General features: G+C 37.4%; 1 protein-coding gene across 6 annotated transcripts in view; it reads right to left on the bottom strand.

Moving 5' to 3' along the window:
• SGCE (sarcoglycan epsilon) overlaps positions 1 to 12,927 on the bottom strand; it is a 68,639-nt gene that overhangs the window by 53,654 nt on the left and 2,058 nt on the right. The gene's annotated exons all lie outside the window — the stretch shown is intronic.

Here is a 12,927-nt window from a genome sequence, read left to right as displayed (position 1 = left end):
GAATATTTAATCCAGAGTGACACAGAATAGTAATAAATTATGAATCCCCCCAAAATAAGTCCGTTTCAGGAGAAAGATAATAAATTTGAGCCATATTAAATTCAGGGTGCCACTTGGTTATCAGGTAAAACCATCTAAGAGGAAGATGGAAATAGAACTCTGGTACATAAGAGAACTTAATGGGGCTTCAGATACATTTGGATGTTCATCCCCAGTGGAATGATGTTTGAAGCAAAACCCCAGTACAATTCTTTAAGTAGACCATGTTCCCAGGTAATATGTTTTGGGTACCCTCATATACAAAGTGATCTGGAGAAGATAAACCTTCGTGTTCTTGAGCCATTCATCTACCTTATTTCCCATCAACCAATCTACCACTCTTAATGTTACTCCATTTTTCATCCTTACCTTTCAGACATGGGATTTGGGTACCATTTTCCTAACTATAACAATGGGTCTCACTCTCATTCTCCTTTCCTCTAACCATCTCAGGTATGTTCCCTCTGGGTTCAGCTCAGTCCAAGAACCCTGCTCCCCCAGGATACACCCCATAGTTTGGTCCTAGCTTCTGGAGCTGAAATATATCAAGAAGTAATGCACAAAAAAGTGGGAGGGACAGCAAAGAGAAAAGAACATGTTAATAAATACATTTATATTGCAAGCACAGAGGATGACTCAGCAAAGAAATAAGAGACAGGGCAGTCAAAGAGGTTGGACAACTGAACCTGAAGTGTCACATATGTCACGGAAGAGGTATCAAGGAGAGTGGAATCCACACTCTCACATACCGCAAAAAGGTCAAAGAGAATGAGAGTTTAGAAAAGACTGCTAGGTGTGTAAAGTGAGACGTTACTGGTGACTCCTTGAAAGTCGAGTTCCAACAAAGTGATAAGAATAGAAGCCAAACTGCAAAAGGTCAAGATGTAGATGCAACAAATACAGTTAATCTTTCAAGAACATTGGCCAGGATAGGGGAGCAAAGAGATGAAATGATACGATGGATAAACTGAGACACAGCCAAGTGCAGAGAGGGCTGGTTATGTGAGTGCAGGGGAACAGATTTCGTTCAGAAGCTGAGGAAAAGACAAATGGTGAGAAAAAGAGAACCAGGAGAAAGAAAAGGAACAAAACTCACCAGACACAGTGCAGGAGAAACCAGAGTGGGTAAGACCAGCACATACAAGTAAAGAAAATACCTCATGATTCGGAAAGGAAGGAGAAGTAAAGACAAAAACATTGGTGGGGGCACAGAAAACTTCGTGTTGAAAGGGCTCCTCACCTTAGTAGATCAGAGATGAACTGTATTTTCTTTTTTAAACTGAATTTTGAAGAAAATTATGAGCTTAAATAAGATTATGGGAAATACCAAGTTCCCTTCCAAATAAAAAAAAAAGAATACAATTCAAAACCCAAGTTATTGAAAACCAACAAGCAAACAAAACCTCAGGTGATCATTTCAGTGATACCTGTGAGTGGGAATCAAATGCCTCAGCATCCCAAGCAAATGAATGACTTGGTTGTATGTAATATTTAAAATATGTAAAATTAAGTGTACTAATGTTATATCTGCCAAAAGATCTATTTCCTGGATGGTTCACCTAATAGATGGTTAATTTGCTTAACAATTGAAATTATGTCCTTTTAAATCTAGATAAGAATTACAGTAGTCACTTCCTAAATAATGTAATCTAAAATAGGATCAGAAATGTTCATAATAGTCTCTTGTGGCAAAATATCCCACCCGTTGGGTTCTCCTGATCACTGGGTTCCAAAGGCAACACACTGCTCATATAAGAATCACTTGGGCAGCTCTCTAAAAATACATATTCATACCCCAAAATATTTTGTAACAAAAAAATTTAAAAACACATATTCATGACTCCACCATGGAGAGTTTAGGAAGGTGGGTTACACAATTTCATCAGTTAATACTCATAGACAAATATGAACTCTAGAAGGCTGATAGAAGAACTACAGAATTCAAGGGTATATAGGATATTCAACTGAGTCGCATATGTACCAAACACAGGCTGACTTTAGAACTGAAAACCTTCTCGACTCCCACCTCCACTTCTCAATGGATTGAGGAATTACCATAAAGAGAGAATGGCCTGAGTATCCAGACAGCATCCCTTTTGTTCCCGCCTTTGTTTTAGCACAGCAGTTCTCAGACTATATATGCATAAGAATCGGTGTTCAGAGTTATACACACAAAACTACACATATTGTACTTTATGAGTGATTTTAAGAATTTACCAAGATGACAAGTCTTATGAGATATTTTTGTCTTCCACTCTGTCACGTCCTTGCCAGGTGAGCCAGCATATCATTGCTCATAATTTCCAGGTCCTATATAAAGGTCATCCAGTTGGCTTTTACAAGATTCAAAAGACAAATTTGATTGGTTTCTCAATCATTAAAAAATGGAAGCAGCGTAAGACATCCCACTGATATTGCTCTATTTTAAGGGCAGCACTGCTTTGAGCATATTCATTTTTTAAAAACTTCATAGTGATCCACCTAAAGTTCTCCTATGACCACAGAAGACTACAAGACCAATACATCTAATTAAAAAAAAAAAGACAATTTTTTTATGATGCCACCCACCATACAATGTCACTAAAGGCAAGACACAACACCACAGATGGAGGTCTGCTTAATCATTCAAGTCCCACACCTCGGGAGAGGAAACTCAATAACATGGAAATAACTATTTGTTTTTAATTGTGTGTCCAAGATAATGGATCTACTCGACTAGCTTCTTGTATAGAAAATTACTATAATCCATGCAATGACAAATGCAGATACTCACTGAAAAACGCTCTGATTTTAAAGTTTGATTTTTGTTATAAAAAGACCAAAGCATTTCTTTTTCTGTGAGAACAAATTTCCTTAGTTAGCATGGGAAAATATAACTTAATTTAAAAAATATTTGCTCTATATATAACTTTGCAAGATTAAATCTAACGTGCAAAAAAATTTCAATGTGTATAGACTGGTTCTTGGACTCCTTCCAAAGATAACAGACCATCTTCAGAAATCTTGAAAGAAATTCCACTGTGCTCATCGGGTTCGTGATAATCTCTGCTACAATTGTACCTGGTTGTGAGTTTTGCTGTAATTCATAAACACAAAAGCAAAGAATAACATGCATACTGCATTTACACAGCCCAAACTAAAGAGACATTCAGACAATTAACTGGCATAGACAATTTAACCAATTCCTCAACACCTCCTCTCAAAAATCATCAAAGCCTGAATTAACCCAAAGGTGGCTGGCATGCTCTGAAATTCCCTAGAAACCATACAGTACTTAAAGTTTGTCTTAATATTCCATGATTTATTCTGAGTCTTGTAGCAGCATGACTGACGACATTTCATCTGGCCTGGGGCAAACACTCTCTGAAGAGACATTACTCTTTCCCAAACCTGAATAATTTGCAGAGTTGGGAAGGAGGGGTTTGTTATTTAATAAAAGCAATTGAAGAGCTGTGAATGGTGACTGATTGCTGATGAGCTAATCAGAATGTCCAGGGAAAGAAATAATAACTTACTCCGACATTGTTGTCCAAGTAAACAGCAGGAAATGCCAAATGAAATTTAATCTGATTAACACACTCACTTTAGAACCAAACTGTCATGTCTTTCTTTGTCTACTGTCTCATCTGTCTCTTTTCATATTTCACTGGAAGGGGACACAGACTTTGTTTTCATATAGTGGATATACAGTTCACGTCCCTGACATCTCTCTGCTTCTCTCACCATTCCCCACATCACTATGTTGCCCTCTTACCCCTACATCTCTTCCCTTCCTTTATGCACCATCCTTAATACTTTTTACATTGTATCTCATATTAAGATGGTTTCATATTTTTCCAAAAATGTTCTTTGACAGTATTGTTAGCTACCATGTTTTGAATGCTAAGTGTGAGGCACGACACTGAGTTTTATATCTATTAAGTGATTTAATCCTTACATTATCACCTATGTGAAGTAGGCATTACTTGTTCCATATTGCAGTGAGGACCAGAAGTCTTGGGAAATCATGTAATTTACTCAGGTCCTATATTTACTAAGTGGCAGAGTTGAATTTTGAACCCATTTCTTGGCTTACCACAAAGTCCATGTCACCTACTCATCAATACTAACCCCAAATGGTTAAATGGGAAAGCATTTTGTAAACTACATATTTTTAAATGTAATTTGAAATATTGTCATTACTAGTAAGTCATCTTCAACTTATTTTTCTTTCCAGAAAAACTGTTTCCCCTGAATTAGAAATATCAAGAATGAGTCAATGCCCATAAAAATGTATTCCATGCATTATGTGTGTGTGCGTGCATACACACACACACAGACAATTCATTAAAATAGGAGAACTAAAAAGTTGGAAACCACGGAAGGAGAAAGCTTTGCTGGAAAGACCTGTCCATTCAAACCTCAGGAAAAGATATTGCTAAGAGAAAAATTAACAGCAGGATTTTAAACCTAAGAATGTTGAAATAAGAAGCATTCAAACTTTGTTAAAACATTAGAGTTCCAGCAGAGAAAACATAAGTCATTATTAAACACATTTGAAAATTATTTGAATTTCATAATTTTAGTGCAAGCTAGGTAAGATATTAGACATTAGAGTGAAATTAAGTTGGAATACAGAAATACAGTGCTTTCTATCAGAGTCTCTGAAGACAGAGTGTCTGGGTTAAAATCCTAGTTTTTGTCCACTGGACAAGTTATATACTGTCTCTGTACCTCAGTTTCCTTCTCTGCCAGTGACAGTCTAGTGCTGGTTCATAGAAACATTTTATGAGATATTAAACAAGATAATACATTTAAAACCTTCAGAAAAGTGCTTCGCACAAAATGATGTTCTCAAAAAAATGTGAGCTATTATTGCATTTAATCTACAATATGAAGAAAATTTGAGATTCTTTTAAATGTAATTTCTTAAAAAGTAAACGTTTAAATGAAAAAAATTGTTGTGAATCCAGTTGGCATTATAGACTTTAGCACTCTTTGTTTTCACAGTCAGGAGACACATGAGAAATGATAATACTTCATAGCTGAGTGGAGTAAATGCTGGAGGCTGCTAATGAGCAGAGGCAATAGCCCAGGGGCTCCAACCACCCCCAAGTCCATGCGGCCTCCCGGAGGATTGAGAAGATGGCACTGGCCACGGCATGCTGGGTGAAAGCTACAGCTTAATCCTTTTGAGGAAAGCCAGATGTAATAAGAAGCAAGTCATATTGATACGTGCTATCTCTGACTCTCATAAACTCTTGGGAATTTTTCTTGAGGAAATATAGCAACAGATGCAAAAATTGCATGGACACAAGATTCAACTTTGCATCATACATATCAAAATTGGTGGTGGGGGGATTAAATGTCCAATAAAAGAAAAAGTGTTGATTTGATAGAATAGTTAATGGAGAAGGGACAGTTATCCTCTTCTCTTGGTAGTTTTGCTCCTTTGCTCAAAGAGCCTGACCAAAACATATACTGTGATTCCACAGCCTGGAAACGGTACTGTGTTCCATTTCAGAAACATTAGATGAATAGGGAGCACCAGTGGGACCCTTAACAAAAGGGATGCCTGATAGATGCGGTAGTTATACACACCATTATAATTTAATGTCCTGATCTGCAAAATGTTTGGACTATTTTGAAACTAATAAAATTTAGAAAAGGAAGAATAGCAAATAGTACACAGACTATGTGAAATCTAGTGTAATAGTGCAATCTAGTGGAAAAGGATTAAAAGACAGAGTGTAAGAGCTACTACTGGGTTAGGGGAAGTCAAACTGTCAGAAAAACTCTGTTCAAAATAAAACACACACACACACAAAATAATCCTTACGAGGTTTTTCTAATTAAGAAACCTCTGAAAGAGAAATACTCTCATATTTGTTGTTTACTCGGAACTGTCATTCCTTTTCTTGATTACAGAAGCCCTACATCCTCACTGCAACGTATTCAAATAGTATAACCAGGAGGGTACAAAACGTAAAAATCCCCTCTCATCTATCTGTGGCCTCTCTCCAATGCCTAGGGGAGCACCCTCAATGGGCTCTGCATCTTTCCACGTGTATGCCTACGCAGACCTGTGTTTGTGCACATACACATAGACACACACCGCAGGATCTTTTTTACATAATATGACCACACTTTTTTTCCTTATCATATATCTCGGACGTGTTTACATGATACCACATTTGAAGGTTGCACTGCTTCACACCGTGTGGCGCAAACATACTTTCCTTATCGGCACCTCGAAGTCAGCCTGTCCGGACTAGGACTCCTGATCTTCCCCTTGAAGTCTGGGCCTCTTCCGTCATTCCTCATGCCATGAAGGGCACCTCCATTCATCCCCCTGAATATGACAGAAATCTAGAAATCATCCTTGACTTCTCCTCTTGCTGGTATCCATGGCGAATTCAATCACAGCCCACTCCTGTTGCTATTTACTCCCCCAAATGTCCATCCTGGCCTCTCTCCCCAGTACTGTCCCAGCACAGGAGGTCTTCATCTCCATTGAGGATTACAAAAGTAGCCTTCGAACTAGTAAGCAGCAAGCTGTTCTGACCCCTCCAACCTCTTCACAAAGCAGCCAAAATGCTCTTTTTGAGATGCAAATCTGATCTGGTCCTCCTCAAACCCCTCCACAGACTCCCCATAGATTTTAGGATAAAGATTACACTCTTTAAGGTGGTCTAACATGTCGGGCAAAATTTGCTCCCCGACCTCCTATCTCACTTCCTCTCACATTGGGTTCCCTCTTCTCTCTCAACTCCAATTTCCCTGGATTTCTTCCAGCACCTCCTATTTGCCAAGTCAATCTGCCCCAGGGCCTCTACAGAGCTCTTCCTTTTACCTCAAATACACCTTTCCTCTTCACCTCACTAACATTTACTCATCCTTCATATCTGAGTACTTCCTCAGAGAAGCCTCCCTTCATCCCCCTGGCCAAATCCTCTCCTTAGAAATCCTAGTAGTGTTTGTAGCACCTATCATAGCTCTAAGGGCACATATGTGTGTGTGATTATTTGATTAATCTTTATCAACTCCAGTAGTGTCAAAGTTCCATAAAGCTGGGACCATATAATCCCCAGCATCTAACACGAGTCTCAAAACCAGTTGACACCCAGGAAATAAATTAAAAAAAGAATAATTAGTAGAGATGACCAGTACTTTTTCTAATTTTTCATTGTTGCTATCAATACTACAATAAACATCTTTATACTTTTGAGCACTTTCAAAAGTCTATCTGCAAGCTAAACTCTTAGAAGTAAAACAGCTACACAAAAACATAGCATACATTTCAAATTCTGATAAGCACATGTAGCAACCTGTTCTGTTTCCACTGCTGCAGTACTGGTCTTTGATTAGAATCAACTCTATAGCTGTAGAAAAAATGGAAAATGTTAAAGGTGCTACATTGATTAACTATTTCACAGGACAGAAAAACTAGCGTCATTTTACTGCATAACAAGAAACACCAATTTGCTAAGGAGGGAAAAAAAAACAACAAAAAGACCGTTGGGGCGAGTTTTTTTTTCTTTTCTTCTGCATTCCAAGGTAAAAGAATAACTTTATATGTATGCCTATTGCTGAAGAAACAGGAAACTAAAATATTTCACTTTAACTACTATAGGAAAATTAACTGTGATCTCTTCTTTCAAATTTGCAGTAAACCCCAAATCTCCATAATAATCAAAGTGGTGGCCAGATGAATGAGTGAAGCATTAAAGAATAGGGAAGAATTTACACCAGAGCTGTCTAACTCCTAAGCATTTTTGAAATGAGCAGCTTCGTTTGTCAGAAAAGAAAAAGTCTGCCTTCCATGTCACAACAGATGCCGTGGCAATTCCCGTGGTACAGAATGCCGAAGATCTATTCTAAAAATCTGATTAGTCCAAGGCAATTAAGTAGAAAGTGAGACATGCTAAAGATGAGTGCTTTGTAAGTAATAAAACACATTTAAACCACTATTGCATAAATATGGCATAAAATTTCTTAGTGAAGGAAGATCCAAAAATAAAAATTCTACCAAAGTGACTCTAGAAGAAACAGCACTTTAGCTTTACCCACACTAATTTTTTTTCAAGAATAGAATGTTAGTAATCATGCCAAGCAACTTAAGTTTTGAGACCACCTATTTATTTCCTAAGACAACTTCTTTTAAGCTTCAAAATTTAACACAGGATTATTTACTTCCCAGGAGCAGGAGCAAGCATTGCATTCAAGGAATCACAACTAGCTGCCTGTGGATCAGGTGAACGAGCGCTGACAAGCCAGAAGCTCATCTCTGAGCATTTCTCTCTCGGAAATATGAGCTCAGCGCAGGAACGCCTGTGGCATCTTCAACAACTGGGAAGCGAGCCATTACAAGTTGCCCTGTGCATTATTACAATCCCACAGAAGTGCAAGGCACTTGTATAAAAGATAAAGAAAATAAGGAGAAACTTGTTCAACATGAAAAAAATATACTTCACACAGAGTTAGAGTGACCATATTCCTGACCTAACAATTTGAGCGAGAACATTGTGGCCATGTGGGGGAGAAGGGGGAAAGAGGCAGGAGTAAAAGAGGAAGGAAAAAGTTGGTTTAAAAAAAAAAAAAAAGATCTGAAGAATGTTTTCTTCCTTCTTTACATCTCTCATCCAAGTCCCCCTTAGTTTTCAAGGCCCTGGGACATAAAATTAGTTTCTGTGGAGCCAGACGTGATACAAGTCATCACTCCTCAGAAGTGGGATCCTCTGTGGTGTACTCTACAAATTAATTTTGAGCAATCAAGTTTCCAAAGTTAGGTACAGTAATCAAACTGGACAATCAAGAGGTGGATGGAGGAGAAAGAATATCTGCCACAAGACATGTTTGAGACGCTAAGAATGTGCCCCTGAGAGGGTCAGAATCCAGGTTAACCTGAAATGGAGAGAAGTTAAAACAGCACATGGGGGGACGCTACTTTTGATGGAAAGGTTTTATCTTCAACTGAAAAGCTTAAAAATTGTAACTAAGTATTGCAAAGATATATGAGGGGTGAACACTGCAGAAAGGAGAACTGCCCCCCGTTTCCCCCAGGGTAAAAGGATCTAGCAGTCAAGGGCTTAGCTGTCCTGCCCCAGCGGCCAGCCCAGCCGCGGCGGCTGCTCCTCCTTAACCCTGGGTGCCCCAGCATCTGCGGCCACTCTGCCCGGGGAAGCCTGCTCCCAGCCAGCAAGAAACATCAGGAAAGGAGGAACGATAGGAGACAAGTTAAGGCCAGGACACTCTGCAGTGGGGGAGGAAAAAAAACCAACAAAGCCAAAAGCCCTTTAATTCTCTTCTCGGATATTCATGTTTGAAACAGAATAAGAGGGTAGGAAGGAATGTGTTAAATTGCCCAGTTGCAGCTACTTTCAAGTTGTAAGAGATCAACTTGCAACACATAGGGCTATTCTTCTTGGACAGTTTATCAGAAAAAAAAAATGTTTCCATCACAAGTATCTTTGCTGTCCTACATGAAAATGTTATCATGGCCTTCAGATTAAAGATGAATTGCAAATAAAGGTGAATATTTCTGATATATTAAAAGAACAGCCCAAGTAAAGGTGTTAAGTCGATTCCCTTGCTGAGCTGCACTAACTGTTAGAAAGGTCTCGAGTTGAAATCCATCTCTACCTTTTACCCACTGATGCTAGTTCTGCTTTCCGGAGCAAACAGAAGAGAGTTTATGTCTACTTTTAGTCTTCAAGCTAAACATTTCCAGACCCTTTGAGGATACCTCCTATGACAGGATTGCCAGACCCCTCACCATCCCCACGGACTGTTCTGGAAGTTGTCTAATTTGTCAACGTCTCTCTTTAAATGTGACAGCCAGAAATGGACACAATACTACAGATGTGGTTAATTAGAGTGGGGTACTATTAATTTTTGTGACATATGGACACTATACTCTTATAAGAATCTGAATTTGATTTTTTTCTTGTTTGCAGACACATCAAGCCCCTGGCTCATATTAACCTTCTTTTTCCTCAAAAATTGCCACCACATTAAGTCACCTCTTTCCTTATATACCAATGAATAATGATGCATTTACTGCCATAAAATATCTTTCTGCTAGCATTGCAGCCTATTTTAACCATATTAACTCTGAATTCTGTTATCTACTTATAACAGCTACCCCTTTGCAAGTCATCCCTGGATATTAAAGCAAGCATCTTAGATCTTGATCAAAGTCATTCATAAAAATGTTGAAAAAGAGAAGACCCAGGGCAAAGGCATGGATCTATCCCCAGGGACCACTCTCGGACCCCAACCCAGTAACCCACACACCTGGCTGGTGCTAGTTTAGCCTGCCTCATGCTCACAAAGCAATCTCGCTAGGCTATACACCATCTCACACAAGAGCATCTAAAGCCTAAAATGCTTTGCTGAAAACAAGATTCACTTATGTTTCAAAACAAAGTGTACAAAGCTACACATATTAAAATTACAGTCTTTGAAAAATACATATACATGCAGAACAAAGACTAAAAGGAAAGGAGCATCAATGGAAATGTCTGTTCCTGCCTCAGATTGTGGAGATTGTTTTTTATTCAATACTGTCTTTACTATAGTTACATTGTTTAAAAATTGAAGACACTAGGAATTCTGCTTAGAATGTTGTTTGGAGGCAGTTCATGTAAAACAGCTTTAAGAGCACTGAGACTTATACGATCCTACCAACTTGAAAACTCCAATCAAAAAATATTCATTTAAAAAGACTTGTTGATCCTTAGGAACATCAGCTTCTTTTTTTGAATTTTGCACTCCTGTTGTTGGCTAACATTTCTGGAAATCAGAGAGACAGCAGACCGGAGAACAGTATTCTGAAGTTTAGAAAAAGCCTGAATGTTGTTGTGTGTGTGAGAGAGAGTCAGTCTGTTCATGACTGTCTGTCTGTCTGTCTGTCTGTCTCTGCTCGAGAAGTTCAAAAGGATGAAAAGGGGGGAAAAGAGTCACCATGTTAATAGTTTTGTGAAGCTCTGGACTAAAACACAGCTCCATCCCAAGAATTTCTAGCAGACAAGTAAATTCACAACATCTATTCACCTAGAATCCTTTTATACACTAAGAGCGGGAAATAAGATCAGCAATAGGATTTGCACCTTGGTGTTTAGAGCTGAGGCAAGGGTAGGGTTTAAGAGAAGGAGTCAGAAAGAGTAAGTGTGTGCTACAGTTAGCATAAAGGAAAAAGAAACAAAGTGGCTGGTTATTTGGGAGAAAATAGGATCTATAAATCCTGCCCTTATTGGAATCCCCAAACAATCTGAATATTTGATGAAGAATTTTTTAACATGTCAGGGTTTCTTCACTCCTTCAGCATTTTGTTTAGAGTGTGGTTTTCATCAGTGGGAAACCAGTGTTAGAATCTGAAATACATGTTTTCTTTATCTCTTTGAGGTGGTCTCTCACTAGTTTTCTCTGGTGCTATCCCTAGTTATTTTTTCATGTCTGAGAGAGAGAGACAAGTAAAAATTCCATTTTGTTTAAAAATACAATTTGTCCATTGTCCTAGAAGCTAAATATATCAGGTAAACCAACAGCTTTTAGATTGATGGCAACTCTTATAATAAAGAGATAAGATGATGAAATACTAAGTCTAATATGACCAAATACTAAGTCCAGCTATACTGACAACTGAAAATTTTACTTTGCTTAGAAATAAATTTTCCCTACCATACCAAAAGTTAAGCCAAATGCATGTGGTAAATCAGCAGGTTCATAGGTCCAAAGCAAATTTTCATTTAAGAGATAAAATGTCCAACTAGAAAGTCTAGTTATTATTTTACAAGTGAAAATTCCACTTCGTTTGGAAATACAATTTTCCCACCACCCTAGAAATCAGGCTAAATATACGAGGTAAATCAAGAGCTTCACAGATACATGGCAAATTGTCATAAAATAGGTAAATGTCCAAGTAGAAAGTGCAGTTATTACCTGACAAGGGAAAATTCTACTTTGTTTTGAAATGCAATTTTCCTACTACATAAGAAGTTAAATGCAGGTGGTAAAACAACAGCTTCATAGATCCAGAGCAAATGCTCTTAAAAATGGATTAAAGTGTTCAAACACAATGACCAGTTATTATTTGATAAAATAAATATGCTCATTAACACTTTCTTTTGCTTTACATTTAATCTTGTGGAAAATAGGTAACAAATAGTCAATGGTGGGAAATATCTGAGAATATAAAAAATTCACTTAGGATACTAAATGTCAGAAAAAGTGTTCAAAATTCCTGTCTATTAATTGGGGCAGAGGGGCAGTTAATGTTGTTTTGTAAGATAACATAAATGTTATCTAAAGTATTTGTCTATCAATGTATTTTTGTGTTTACTTTTAATATTGTTTTGTTGTTTCATATTTTTAAAGTTTTATCATAATTACGTACCAATATATGTCATTTTTTCTTAGAAAATTCTATTTCTAAGCAAAGTAAAAATTATTTCATATGTTGAGAAATAAAAAACACAAAGAAATACACCAAAATGATAACTATGTGTATGTCATAACACACAGATCAGAGGAAATTCTCGGTTCTCTAGTTTTAAATATTTACGTCCTATTGTTGTTCATTTAAAATTTTAATTGTAAAAAGTAATTAATGTTATCTCCTTTTTAAAAAAACCTCTGCAAATTTAATGTTATCTGACAGGTCTCTTTGGAAAGAAAATAATGAAGGAAAATTAATTTGATCTCATTTTTAAGAATCATACATATGCAGCTTTAAGAGAAATACATATCTCTCATAAAAAAAGTCTGAAAAAAGTAAACTCCATAATGTTTACGGGGGTTAGTTCAGGATGAAGAGGTTACAGGTGATCTTGATTTTCTTGTTTTTTTTTTTTTTTTACCCCCCCAGTTTTCTGGAGTTTTTTTCTCCTGAATTTTGTACAGTGAGTA

The sequence above is a fragment of the Canis aureus genome, chromosome 18 (assembly GCF_053574225.1).
Source record: "Canis aureus isolate CA01 chromosome 18, VMU_Caureus_v.1.0, whole genome shotgun sequence".
Classification (NCBI taxonomy): Eukaryota; Metazoa; Chordata; class Mammalia; order Carnivora; family Canidae; genus Canis; species Canis aureus.
Note: the sequence above shows the minus strand (reverse complement) of the source record. Positions and strands in the feature narration are given on the sequence as shown.